Raw genomic sequence first — 14,954 nt, forward strand, 5'->3', positions numbered from 1 at the left:
CTCACCCACGCCGGAATGAAGCCGCCTGTATTGGCCTGGAAGCATTGCTTTCTCCCTGCTTGGCGAAGTGGGGACCGCACCTAAAATCGTTTAAATGTGTAATTCAAGACCGTCGTTATGGTGGCGCAACGCTGTGCGGCGCTCAAATGATTAAGCTATGGAATTAGTGCTTTGCAGCTGTGTTGGAGAGTGGCTTGGAGAACTAAGCTTGCATCAGCGTATGTGCGTGTATGCGCGTCGCATTGAGATTTTTATGTCGATGAATTGATCGCAGAGACAATGGATTTACTGTGATAAACGCAATGTGATTGCAAAACAGTATAATTTTTATGCGGTTATTATAAATTGGGAAAAGTTGGAATCAGCGAAGACTATGGAGTTCAATACAGCCTGCGCTTTATCTGTGCAGCATTTCAACTGGGCGTCGACGTCAAAGAATTAATATTTTTATTGTTAACATTAGAAAGTTGGTTTGTTCATTATGAAACGTCAAACGCCCACCACTATTACCATCTCCACCACAACAGTCATGGAAACAGCCGTGCAGCGCAATTATTTGTTGCAACAATGGAGCGATGCTGTGATGTTAGGACTCATCAGCATAATCAAAACGGCAAAGTTTCTATTTGGCTTTCTCCGCACTTCACCGCTTGTTCGTGTGCACTACACAAAGAGAAGCTTTGGAAAACGTTGCACGGCAACTTAGTAATTTAAACGAAATACCGCCCACCTATTCAACAAACGCTGTGGGTCAGAGTTAACATTAAATTGCAAGATGGGCACGCCTTTGATTTTATCACCTTATTTGAACGGAATTAATTAAAATTACTTTCGGACTTACTTAAAGTGCGAAATATACAATTGTATCATATTAAAAAATCCATAAACACTTAAATATGAGGATTCGCCAATAATATGCAGCATTTAAAAATTACCGCAATCGAATTACAGCAACACAACTACCTCGCATGCGATTAGCACAACTTAAAGTTCATTTGTTTTATATTCATATAGAAGAAGCACATACTGTTGCCGAAATAGTGTGCATAGTAGCACAATATAATAAACGGGAAGACCGACCATGTTTAACATCCTGATAGTTTACGCAATTGCCCATGTTCAACTAGCTGTTGCTCAGCGACTTATCGCCTCACCCCGACCGAGAAGGCTGCAATTAGTTTTGAATTCCAATTATTTAATTTTTTTTTACTTATCGTTGTGTCTATTGTTTGCCGCAACATGTAATTATGAACATATAACCATACAATCGTGCAGTGGAAAATTCAGTTTTCTACGCTTTCCAAAAAACTTCAAACGCGAACACCGATAATAATCATAACTGCCGCGCACCCGTCACACATTAATGTCCAACAGCACACTCCGCTCTTGATCCGCTCGTAACGATATATTAAGGATGTGTTTTATTTTTCCACTTGCCCACTTGTTCGAATGCAGCGCTCAAACCATTGTGGCCATATGTTTCGAAGAGTGGAATAACGTTATTTTCGGACTTGGCATTTTGTTTAGATACGAGATTTCATCAACACTCAGGACTGGAGGACCTGTCAATATACGGCAATGTGTGAATGTCTTTTTGACATAAATATAATAGAGGCTCATAATATCTTTCGAACGTTTTAAAACAGTATCAGGACCCTATGTAGATTATAGTTGTGTTATATTATGTACCTTTTTCTCTGACAGTTTTTTACATGCCGATTCGAGGTACAGACATGTATGCATGTATAAACGTGTGTACGGCATGCAAAACCAAATCCAGCTAGACTCGAGCCAAATTTCATTTTAAGCAGTCATTGACTTCCTCAAGTGGACACGAGCGTGGAAGTTGGCGCAACACAATTTCCCATTTCAAAGCAAGCAAAAGTACGAAACCATTTGTAATTGCGCTGAATCAAGATTTCGAAATTGCATGGTGGGAAACTGGTCAATGCTACACATGACGCACGATTGTGTTGCATCATCGCGACTTCTCGTCGAAAAACGCAAAAAACAAACACGAAGTAATGAAATTAGGAACGAATCGATGTCTATATTGCAAAAAATTACTTCGACTTGGACTGCTGGTGTTGCGCGAAAAGCCTAGCCAGCTAGCTGGTCAGCAGCGCGCGTGGATGTCGTGTTGTAGTGATCAATTCCTGCGAAATGTGCATGGCTTATTCAACAGACCACTCAATTTCTACAAAGTAAATATATGAAGGAGGAACAACGCCACATTCGGTTTCTTTTGTCGTGGCTTTAAACGACGGAGTGCGCGCCAAGGTAATTCGAATCGAACACTAGACACGTTTAAACGGATTTGTTTTACGAGACTTACGACCACACTCACTATTTGTACAAATATCGGACATACCTACATAGCCATACACTTGCCACACTAGCCGCGCTAACATTGAAGCTTTCCGCTCAGATGGTTGGTGTGCACTTTTTGAGCTCAGCTATGCGCTTACACTTCATTTAACATGGCAACATCGCTGATCGACAGGTTGACCAGCGCACTTGTACACAGGCACATACACAGCTATTATACTATATGTATATAAGTATGTACGTATCTATGTTATAATTTTAAGGAGATTATAGGTATAAGGTGACAAAATGACGAACGACATGAGAAAGATAAATATGAATCCACGGCTATGGCGAAGGTCTAAGAGAAGCTCTTTGGGAAATCGTTTCGAATTTATCGTTTTGAACTCAACAAATCTTAATAATTAGTGAAAGCGTTGTTCTTTGCTTTGGTATTCGCCGTGCTACAAAGAGCTTGACCCTTTGTCCCACAAACATCATCAACATCTCCAGTAACGGCAACGACAGAGATGTAAATAACATAGATTGATATTTGTATTTCTTGTTTTTTGGCACGTCAGTGTAGAAACCTCACTGCTAGTTACTTTGGTGTGTATTTCTTTGGACATAGCCGTGTACTGTATACGAGTGCTTCTTCCCGATTACGCACGGCGGCGGTAAGTTGAGTTTGATACCGAAGCGACAATGCTGCAGATGTCTGTCAAGATGTATGCATGTTAGACAACGAAATTGACAAATCCATTGGCAAACTGACAAATTTCTACTTATTATCTTTATACATAGGTATGTATCTTTGTTGCAGGGGCATACACATTAAGCGGTACGCTCGCAATAATTAAGAAGTCGGTCAAAAAGTCGACAACTGTTGCTGTGACATTTGTACTACCACCAATAGGGATGTCCGTTATGGGATGTAAAGATCAAAATGCTTTGCAAATAACAATGATCCAAAGAAGCAGTTTAAGGCTGGCAATATCGTGAGAAATATGAAAACAGAGACTCTATGTGCTGCACTCGTAGTTAAACTAACACAAATTATCGGATGCCAATGTAAGTCGTGAGATGCCAGCAGCATGTTCGAATCGTTTTTTAATTGTCATGGAATCGCATTAATCTATGATTTCTGCAAATCACTTGTCTTGGGAAAACTCAGTGATTGTAATTGCTTTTATCGAAGCAGAGGAGCGCAGCCCAAGCAAGTAAGTCTATAAAATGAGCTTCTTTGTGAAAATAATGATAAATGCCACACCTCTTACGACATAGATGACACCGATTGACCCCTCATCGTGATAATACAAATAAATTGGCAAAATATGTAGGTTACATATGTACATACACGTTAGACATATTAAGAAATCTATGAAATCGCGTTTGAAACTTCCACAATGAAATGAACTTATAAATCACTTTACCATTTAGATTTTGTCAAGCGGTGACGTAAGACTTCTCACATTTAAAAATATTGGTTACACATGTTCTGCACCAAGGACAGCGGAGATATTGTTTAGCTCGCCTCTCACCGGGCCAGCATTCAACGGGAATAAAAAGTTTGTGCAATTTTTATACCACTGCCACATGTTGCTACAGAGTATAATATATATATTTAAGTTTGGTTCATCTAACGATTGTTTGTATCACCTAAAACTAATCGAGTCATATATATTTATAACGGGTGATCCAAGTAGAGGTACTTTTTCAATAGCCTTTTTTTGACAGATCAAGCTGTCATGTTATTTTCGTTTAGTATTGTTTGGCACTTCATCATGGAGAAACTTAGGCCTGAACAACGTTTACAAATTACGTTCTGTAAAGAATGTGTTTCTTGCGCTTCGCTCAACTTATGGTCAACATAATCGGCCTTGGCGCATTTTACGTCGACATCGCTTTAGAGCCAAATTTCTAGCTCAATGCGTATGTAAACAAGCAAAACTGTCGCATTTGGGAGGAAGAGAAACCTGAAGAGATTCAAGAGCTGCTATTTCATCCAGAAACCACAACAGTTTGGTGTGGTTTGTGGTCCGGTGGAACAATGATGCCGGTTTGAACGTAACCGTCAATGGCGACCATTATTGCGACATGATAACAGACTATTTGATGCCTGAAATTTATACTCTTGATCTCGGCGCCATTTGGTTTCAACAAGACGGCGCCACTTACTCAAACATCAAGCATGTCAATCGTCAGTTACCACTCAAAGTGCTCGAAGGAGTCATCGAAAATCGGACTCAACTGATGCACCATCTGAGACGTAGTCACGGCCAACATTTGAAAGAGATAATCTTTAAAAAAAAAAAAATTCCAAGAAATGTTCTTTAGAATGATAATAAAATTCCCCAATAAATTTGAATTTTCTGTATTTTTTTCTTTAAAAAAGCAGGGAATTTCGAAATGGATCACCCTATATAAATGATCAGGATGACGAGATGAGTTGATGAGCGATAACTTCAGTCAAAATTGAGATATCTTGATATCGCATGTTCCTTGGCACCCAAGGGAGGTCGGTGTTCCAAATGGGCGGAATCGGATCATTGCCATGCCCACAAAACGTTATTAAACGAAAATTGTTAAATTGCCATAACTAAGACGTATATGAAGATGCAAAATTGTAATTTGGTGGTCCTGTGGTCTCAAAATTATTTAAAATTGTGCGTGACTCCGACCCCTAAATGGTTTAATGTATATAATGTATGTAATAAGATATATCAACCCAACTTGTTTAGAAGTAGCCATTTTATCACCTCTTCAAACTCTGTGAATATAGGTAAAATCTCATCATATAACGGTTGTGTTGAGCCACAAGAATTAAGTTTCACAACCAGTATGGTAGAGAAGGATCTGGTGTGAAAATTGTACAAGGGGAATACCACTGCCCACCTTTAGGTGAAATCCAATATCTCAGGAACTACTCGACCGATTTCAACCAAATTTGGTGTGTAACATTGCAAAAATGGGTGAAATTGGATGACAACCACGCCTAATTCCCATATAACAAACTTTTATTCTTTGACTTTACAGTATACAAATCAAACATCAATAAAGCTATCAGAAAAAAAAAATTGTCGAAATCGCGCTATAACTTGTGCCAACAATGGGTGAAAGCTGGTCAACACTTCCCTTAGCCCCCATATTCCTAACATAAATATTTACGGACCTCTTCTTTTTATACCGCATCTATCGGTCAATATGTAAGAAATCTTAATGAAAGTCAACAAGAAACTTTTTCTAACAACAATGTATCCCCTTTCCTTAAATGGATGAGATCACGGCGATACTTTCCTTTGTTTGATATAAAGTTTTGCCAAAATCTGAAGGTGTTATTTCGGCTTTGTTCCTTGCAAGTTGCAAGAGTATGAAATGTTCGGTTACACCCGAACTTAGCCCTTCCATACTTGTATATATATATATATATATATATAATATAGAATTATTTTTGTTTTTTGTTGTGCGTTATTATTAGGTCCTACGATTTGACGTAAAGTAGGTTTTAATACTTTGATATACAGCTGTGTTCACACAAATAGCAGTGCGAGAAATGCAATCAAGTAATGTTATTTTTTTTCAAGTTCCGTTACGATTATTCCAACGTCTACGCATTGTAGAAACGAAAAAATCCCGTTAGATTTGCGAGATTTAAGCAAATGAACAACTCTTTTTGCTAGAAGCACAAGTCTTTGGATGTTTATTAAAATAGCAGTGCGTATCTTGATAAGCCAAAAAAATTTTGTTAAGACGTTTAATTGATAAAAAGTAAGTGGTTTTGTGTTAGTGACTATTATTAACATTAGAAAACACTAAAATAAATTTATATTTTTTAACATAGTGGGCAGGGGCAAACATTGTACTCCTGAAAAGAGAAATATTATAATGCAACTAAGAAACCTGGGAAAAACATATAAAGACATCCAAGAAATATGTGGATGTTCTGCTAAAATGATTCATAATGCTTTAAACTTTAAAGAAATGCCCGAAAATCGTGGTATCCTACGTGAAACCACACCTCATGAGAACCGATCTATTGTGCGATATAGCAGGGCGCAGCCTTTTGCATCGTCCAGCAAGATAAAAAATTACTTAAGCTTGAATGTTAGTCGCGTTACTATTCGGCGACGTCTTAAAGAACAAAATCTCAAAGCGTGCCATCAACGAAAAGTTCCACTGTTAGCCACCAGACATGTCAAAGCACGTTTGGAGTTCGCCAAAAGTCACCTTAATTGGTCCATTACAAAGTGGGGAAATATTTTATGGAGTGACGAAAGTAAAATTGTGTTATTTGGTGGAAAGGGCTCCAGACAATATGTCAGACGTCCACCTAACACAGAGTATGATCCTAGGTACACTTTGAAGACAGTTAAACACGGCGGATTGAGTATTATGCTATGGGCATGTTTTTCTTACAGTGGAGTGGGCCCTATATTCATGATTGATGGGATCATGGATCGATCTGTATATGTTAACATATTAGAAAATGTTATGTTTCCTTATGCCAATTGGGAAATGCCACTAAAATGGACGTTTCAACAAGATAACGACCCCAAACATACAAGCAAACTGGTCAAAGGCTGGATGGCATCAAAGCGGATCGATCTTATGTCATGGCCTACGCAGTCTCCGGATTTAAATCCAATTGAAAACATATGAGGAGATGTTAAACGATATGTTGCAAATGCAAATCCAACATCTCGATCACAGCTTTGGGAGGTTGTTCAAAAATCATGGGAGCGGATCCCTGTCAAGCGCTGCCAGGACTTGGTGGATTCTATGCCTCGCAGATGCCAGGCCGTAATAAAAAATAATGGGTACACGACTAAGTACTAACCCAAGAAAACAATTAAAATAGTTTTTTGGAGTTCAACAATGTTTTTTTCAACTAATTCCACTGTTTTCATTACTCACTGCTATTTTTATGAATAGCTGTAAACAGCACTTTTTTGTTTAAATTAATAATGTAAAAAAAATTAACAAGATTTTGAATAATAAATTGATTTGTTTTTGTTTAAAATAATCACAAAGTTAAAACAAAATTAAATTTGTGAACATTCATTTACTTTTTGATATATAAAATTAAGTTTAAAGTTGCAGCTCATGAGCACTGCTATTTTTATGAACACAGCTGTACCTACACATGTACAAGTAGGTACAACAAACGGAAACAGAATGTTGCCTTCTAACCAGAAAAAAGTGCAACATTTTCTGTCACTTCTTTTTCGCCCCAAGAAGCTGCTCATTTGTCGGAACGGCCGATATCGGACCACTATAGCATATAGCTGCCATACAAACTGAACAATCGGAATCAAGTGTTTGTATGGAAAACTCTTTCATTTGACGAGGTATCTTCACGAAATTAGGCACGAGTTATTGCTTAAGGCAACAAATTATTCTCCACAGAAATTGGTCAGATCAGATCACTATATCATATAGCTGCCATACAAATTGAACGTTCGGAATCAAGTTCTTGTAAGGGGCCTTTGTTTTTGTGAAGGGTATTATAGCTTCGGCGCAACCGAAGTTAACGTTTTTTCTTGTTTATGAATCAGTTCATACCATCTGAAAGTAGAGACTTTCAAGAACATAAAGCCAACTGACTTTTTTAAAAAATTTGATATTTTGACTTGAGATTTTTTGATTGAATATTAAGATTTTTTTGCGTTTAGGACATATAAAGGTAATTTTCCACCAGATTACGTGAAAAAAAAAACTTTTTGTACAAGATAAAAATAAAAACGCAAAAAGGATTGATTTTTTCACATACATTTTGACGTTATATGAAAAAGTCACAATACGAAAGTTATAGATCTTTTCATTAACTACAACATTGCCAAAGAATTTTTTAAAATCCATTCCTAACCTTAAAAAATTCAGGTTCCTCCCCTTCGTTATGCCGAACTCAGATCGCCCGTAAATTATTTTTCTTTTAATGTTTGTCAATTTATCTTTCGTTCCGATGGGTTTCAATCTACTATGATTTTGTTTTGTCTTTTAAAATTATCTACCTTGGTCTATTTTTTGTTCTTTTTTCATGTAATAAATGGAACATTTATATAATGTTGCTATATAATGAAGCAATATTTTCATCGAGAAAATAAAACGATATTAGTTGTCTGCATTTTGGCAATTGCTATTACGACTATCAATATCATTGAATTTGTTTGGCGCATTTGATGTGAGTTTAGGTTATAAGAGATCGTATAGGCACACTTAAATGTGGCATTCCTCCGTTAAATTATCAATATAGTCGGGAAATCTATAATTTTTCAAGTAGAAGTGACGGTCTGCAATTCATCATCAATTATGGAACAATTTTGTAGTTACTTATTTTAATCATGGCAGTGGTGTTGCTCCCTAATCCAACTATAAGTTTTTCATATTATTTCTTTTTGAACTGTTCGCAATCTGGCCAATGTTATTTCATAGCAAATACTAATAAAATACAGTAAAAAATACTAGTTGCTTGTATCGCAAACAGACAGTTGGCTGACTAGTGGGGCTTGGGTTCGAAGTAGTTGTAAAGATATAACTACGTGACATGTATGTACATTAGTGTGTCTGAATAGGAGTATGCATCAAGTTGAAAAAACCTAGATGTAGTTGCATTAATAAAAAAACTAAGTTTTTCTGCGATTTCTCGGTTCAGTGGTCGGTTTTTTATCGTTTGTAGATTAGATCGGAGTCGTCATCGGCTTCAACACAGCAAAAAAAGTTGTATGTATCCTTTCGTTTTGTGGTAAAATCAAAGAAATATAAAAATAATAAAAGATAAAAGTGAAAAGCAACCAGAAAATACAGCTGTTGACCATTGTGTAAGAGCGACGTCGTTGATGTCAATAGCTACCGAAGATGCCTAAAAGAACATAATAATACCCATTCCATAGCTAATATGCAAAAATATGGTTGTGGTTTATAAACCTAGCCGCATACACGCACGTATATCCGCTTACACATTAAGATTATTCCTATGGGAATGTTTGCACAGTGTCTCAGTAATGAAGTCGGACAAGGCATGAGTTTATATTGTTTATAAGTTTTCTACTTTTCATTAATATAGCATATTTCAAATAATATGAACAAAGATTAATAATAATTATATTCCTTTTTAAAACTATTGAATCATAATATGAAAACAAAAAAAAAAAACTAAAAACCCTTTATTTAGTCACTGTATGTACGATGTACATTGTTTTTAAGCTCTTTTGCGGTTAAGAGAAAGCATAAGATATGAAGGCTGTAACACAAACGAAGCCAAACAAATCATCTTAGCTCATCTTATAAGGCGTGTGCTAAATACAACACAATTTTGTTTTTATGTACTGAAATTCAAGTGAACCCATTCTTTTCGAATGAGCTGAATGTCAAAGTAATAGAAAGCTAATAAAAATCATCGGATATTACTGTAAACTCCATAAGAGACCATACCAATTCTTTAGATATTGGGAATTCTGCGTGCATGTAACGCTGTACCAAATATCTACCTGGAGTTGGTTACTTGCGTATTTTTATGAGCGTCGATATGGAGAACTTGTTTCAAAAAGCGGATAAGTCGTCGAATATATGTACTTCTGTGCATGGGCGGGTTTCAGGCTATATATGTATGTATCTGGTAATCATGGAGTTTTTTATTAATCAAAAATTGCTTTCTCCAATACTCCAACAGAGGCAATTTAAATAAAGCGAGTGAAATGAGGCTCCAAACAGTTCTGATAAGCAATTTGACTGCCAAGAACCCACAGAAACAAGAAGGATGGCAATTAATTCCCGCGTATATATAATAGCTCCATTTTTTGGCCGAACTTTTTGAAAATGAAAATTGGCAAAAGTGTCCAAAATCAAATGCAAGCATGTAATGTAGGAAAGTACATGGCCTCCAGAGGATGGTATAGTGAAGGGATAACAACTAAACTTTTACTTACTTCATAAGGTAATATAGTGGTAAATCTGTTGTACAAACATATATACGAGTATCTTAACTACCTATCACTAGCTAGCCAAGTTTCTGCTGGAAAAGCGTTTCTTAACTCGAAAAACTAAGAGAAGAGAGCACAAGTTGAGAGCGTAAAAAGCTGAGAGAGCTGTTAGTTTCTGCTAATGAAATTTCTACCAGCAGAAAAGAGCTACTGCTTTATGAAGAAAGCACATGTGCATACAAGCGATATTTGACGTAGTTTTGTTTGTTTTCATTGTTTTGAATTGTCAAAATAAATATTCTATTGATTTATTTTAAAGTGTTGATATGAAGTGATCACGAAAAACAAAATTTTGATATTTTCTTGCTAGTTTACCGTTTTTTTACTTTTTCGTTTTTTCGCTATTTCTGAGAGTAACTTGCAATCTTCCTATTTCTGATAGCTACCAGCTACTAGCAGTTAAGATACAAAGCTTATGTGAACACACATTACTAAATTATAGATATTCATATTTAAGAAACAAAATTCATAAATTTCATATTGTAATCATACAATTGGAAAAACATTAAGGGGTGTTGTGGAATTCAAGATGGTTTCAATTCTGATTCCAACAACTATCAGATTCTACAACACCTCTGATTGTGTCGCTCTTAGCTGAATTTATTCACCCAATTATATACATATGTAACTGTCACATATTCAGAAATAGATGCAAATTAGATGAAAGCCAAATAAATATAATAAAAAGGTTTGGACAGATCGCCATCGAATGGAAGAAGGAACCAATCGTTCTAGTTAGATTACTTATTTGCCTAGCTCTAGGGTCAATGCTCTCTCTACAAACCCATGGCACATACACGTACATACATATATATATATACATATATATACAAAGTAAACCTCGTCAACAGACGCTAGAGATATAAGTATACCATGTACACTTCTGTATGTACATCGGATAGCAGACAGGTAGAGAGCGAACGCAATTAAAATAATTGTGGCAATTGCGTAAAGTGACATCGAGTTCACCGTACGGCGACCGTTCATAAAGAGGACAAAGCACATTGGGTCAAATAAGAAACAAGTCATATACACATACATACGTACATATGTACTAAGTTTATATTAACACATACACGATTCCGTTAGCTAATGATCTGCGGGCACATAACTTCTTTCGTAGTTGGAATGAATTTTTTACACTATTGTTCCGCGATTAGGAGTGGCTGAAATAATATTAAATTAAGCACGTTGCGGTCTCGTTATCCTATTTACAGCGATTTTGAAATTACCAACTGTTTCTCTAATGTCAAAGCACCATTGTTGAAAAACAAAGTTCATGGTTTTCAACCCATTTTACTGCATTTTGGTTGAAATTTGGAAATTCGATACTATCGATATCGACTCAACCCGACAAAGAAAAAATTCGGTTGAAGTGTTGTCAAACTTCACCCTTTGTGTGGCATTACGGTTTTCAATTTTGTGTCAGTGAGATGTACGAGTATCAAAAACTAAAACTGCTACGAAGTATTTGTAGTTGAACATCACTGCGTTTATTTAGAAAAAGTATTACGAGAAAATGGCAAATGGGTAAAAAAAACAAAAAATTATTTATAAATTTTATATATTTTAATAATTTATTTTGTAGAAATATATAGAAAGGTGAAAAATTGTTGAGTCTTTAGTGAAAAATGCCGAAGCTGGACAAGACAAGCTAAAATTAGAGAAACAGTAAAAATAAAATTATGGGACCGTGGGAAGTGTTTCGAACATATAGAGTCGATACAATCACACAGTCACATCAGTTTTGGCCCCAACATTTTTGTCATCGTAATATATACATATTTATTCACATAAAAATAGTTAAACCATAATGTACATCCCACAAAGTCCGACAACTATGCGAATTGCATGTTATCAAAATAAATTTCGAATTTCCAATTACGGAAGTTCGGTTACTATTACATAATAAGCATTAAATCACACAGACCGTGTCGGCTTGTGGTCGTTCACATACACACGCACACCCGCGCTCCAAACACCTGTACATTTTATATAACACACAAATTACCACACCGCCTTAATTACGTGTATATTCAAAGTATAATTATTATTTTTATTTACACTATATTCATTAATCATTTTCTAACCTCTACCAAAGTACTATTCCATTAGCTACAATGGGTATGGGCAATTCAAGGCATTGACTTGGCTTACCTGCAAATAGAACCGACTCTTTTAGGCAAACCATAAATTAGGGCGCTTGGTCGCAACCGATGTCAGCAAATAGTACACCGCTAGGATACATAGAACCTGTCCAGCAGGAGTTGTAAAAGAATAGAAGCCATGGGAGCGCCACAATGCAGCAAATGGGGTGTTGTGACATCATTAACGGTGTCGGGTAGCTGTTATATCATTGTGGGGTTACGTATGGACACACATACCCTAACTGCCGAACTTGAGCATGAAATGGCATTTGCATGATATGGCATAGACGGTGGGGAAGAGGAATTGGATGAGTTATTTTCCAATTTGTTTTTATGCTCTTTTTCGTTAGGACAAATGCAGTTTGCAAATTATGCGGTGTTCACTCTACTGCAGGTGAAATAATTCATGTGTGGTATGCAAAGCAACAAGTGGCAAAGCGAACAGGGGAGTTGGGCAGATAGATGTGTATACAGTGTACATTGATGTATGAGGTTGTAGGATACAATAAAATATTATCAAAAATGTTAACAACTTTGTTTGTATTTAATAAATAAAAGTGGTGTTGGTACAAAGGAGAACAGCTGGCTAGCGAACGGCGATGACTACAAGAAAAGAAGAACTCCTGGTTAATATGGGAATTTTTGTTTGTCAACATTATATCTTAACCAAGGTAAAACACAAGAAGTCGAGGAAGCGATATGACATAACTTTTACCGAGCTATGAACAAGAACACTACAGAGGAGGAATCGGAAGCGGAATTTAAAATGGTTGCAAAAGCTTTGACGCAGCGGTCACAAAATGTTCGCTCCGAACAGATCGAAATCGAAGATTTTTCCCGTAAGTGTTTACAGCGTGAAATAGCTGCATATGCCGTAGAAGCTGTAAAGAAATAACTCTTTCTATTTATCACAATTGTCAAAAATGACTGTAACATTGCAGGGAAATTTAATTGATGTTGGTAAACAATATAAACTCATGAAAGGTATTACTCGCGGCACAAGATCTTTTGAAGTAAAAAAAACGGAGATTTAGAAACGATGCTAAACACACCACATTTGTGTATGTTTGTATTGGCGATTCTTTGAGTGCAGTCGTGTTTGAAAAGTCAACGAAAAGGAAAGCTAAGACAATTTTTTTGAGGCATTTGGGTGAAAAGTAAACAAACACATACACACATACACTCATACATGTTGGAAAAGCAAAGAAATGTTGACGTCTATGTGTGTGCTTGTGCCGCACAATTTGTTTGTGGATATATAGTTTTTTTATTTTAGTATTGTTGTCGGCAGAGGAAAAGAGTGCACGAGGAAAACACAAGTGCAAATGCTGCCCGCAACCATGGCATTTCTCGGCATTCACAATGGCGTCCCGCAGAAGGGTAGCAGCGTAAGTGATAAAACTGCTTGTGCACATATGATTGTTGCATTTTTATTACATTACTGTTCGCACTGCGGAAATGCGTACTCCTCAGCAACACACACATCCTACATAGACGAGACAGTAAACAAAAAGAGTCGCTTTCGTGTAACTCGCTTCGTATTTGGCGAAGTCATTCAATTGTTCGGTGTTTGTGGGGATTGCCAGCTTACATATATATATTCATACAAACATAGGCACGTACGTACGTACATGCATATGTACTCGTAGAAGCATGTGCATGGATCGCGCATAATTGAATCACAATGAGACATCCACAGTTGCGTGTTTTCCAGTGAATAAAAACATCTGTTTGATTTTGCTGCATTTCTATTTTGATGCTTTTTCTTCATGTATACATTTAACAGAAATACCCGGAAAAATGTCAGGACATATAAAAGAGTTTTAGACATGTGCTTTAAAGCAGAAGGTTACTTATTTATCAAAAAGTTAGCGAATTTTCCCTCCCTAACTTCCCACATAGCACATAACTTTAGGTCTATGTTATGTTTATCTAAGTTATAGAATGATAGGGGAATGGTGTTACACATTAGCAGAAGATCACAACTTTTTAAGGCCATAACTTAAGCAAAAATTGAGATAACTTGCTGAAACTTGAAACACATGTTCCCTGGTACCCAAATTAATCGAAAACCTATAAAGTGCCATAGCTAAACTCCACAATAAGATACAAGTCGGTTGTTTAGTATAACGAATTGCATTAGTAAGTGGCACCTACGGTTGCAACATTTTTTAAAAAGTAGGCGTGGCCCGCCCTCTAATAAGTTAAATTTACATATCTCCTAAACCATTCAAGCTGTAAAAACGAAATTCGATGGGGGCACATTTTTTTTGGTATCCCTACTCCCCTGGGAAAATGAATGAATTCGGAGTATAACGTTACAAACTACGAAAAGTGCGTTAAATCTATAAATAAATGCGCCAGAGACATAAAATTGTACACCCGAGATGGTACGAAAGAGCCATTGTCATATTTGAACGAAAACTTCTCGACCAATTTCAACCAAATTTGGTAGGTATTATTATCCTGACATTCCTACATTTCGTAGCCTAAATGTGCGAAATCAAACGACAACCACGCC

General features: G+C 36.5%; 1 protein-coding gene across 3 annotated transcripts in view; it reads right to left on the minus strand.

The window, feature by feature from the left end:
* Positions 1-14,954, minus strand: part of klar (klarsicht) — an 87,205-nt gene that overhangs the window by 33,863 nt on the left and 38,388 nt on the right. The window lies entirely within an intron of this gene.

Source organism: Bactrocera oleae, chromosome 6 (genome assembly GCF_042242935.1).
Source record: "Bactrocera oleae isolate idBacOlea1 chromosome 6, idBacOlea1, whole genome shotgun sequence".
NCBI lineage: Eukaryota > Metazoa > Arthropoda > Insecta > Diptera > Tephritidae > Bactrocera > Bactrocera oleae.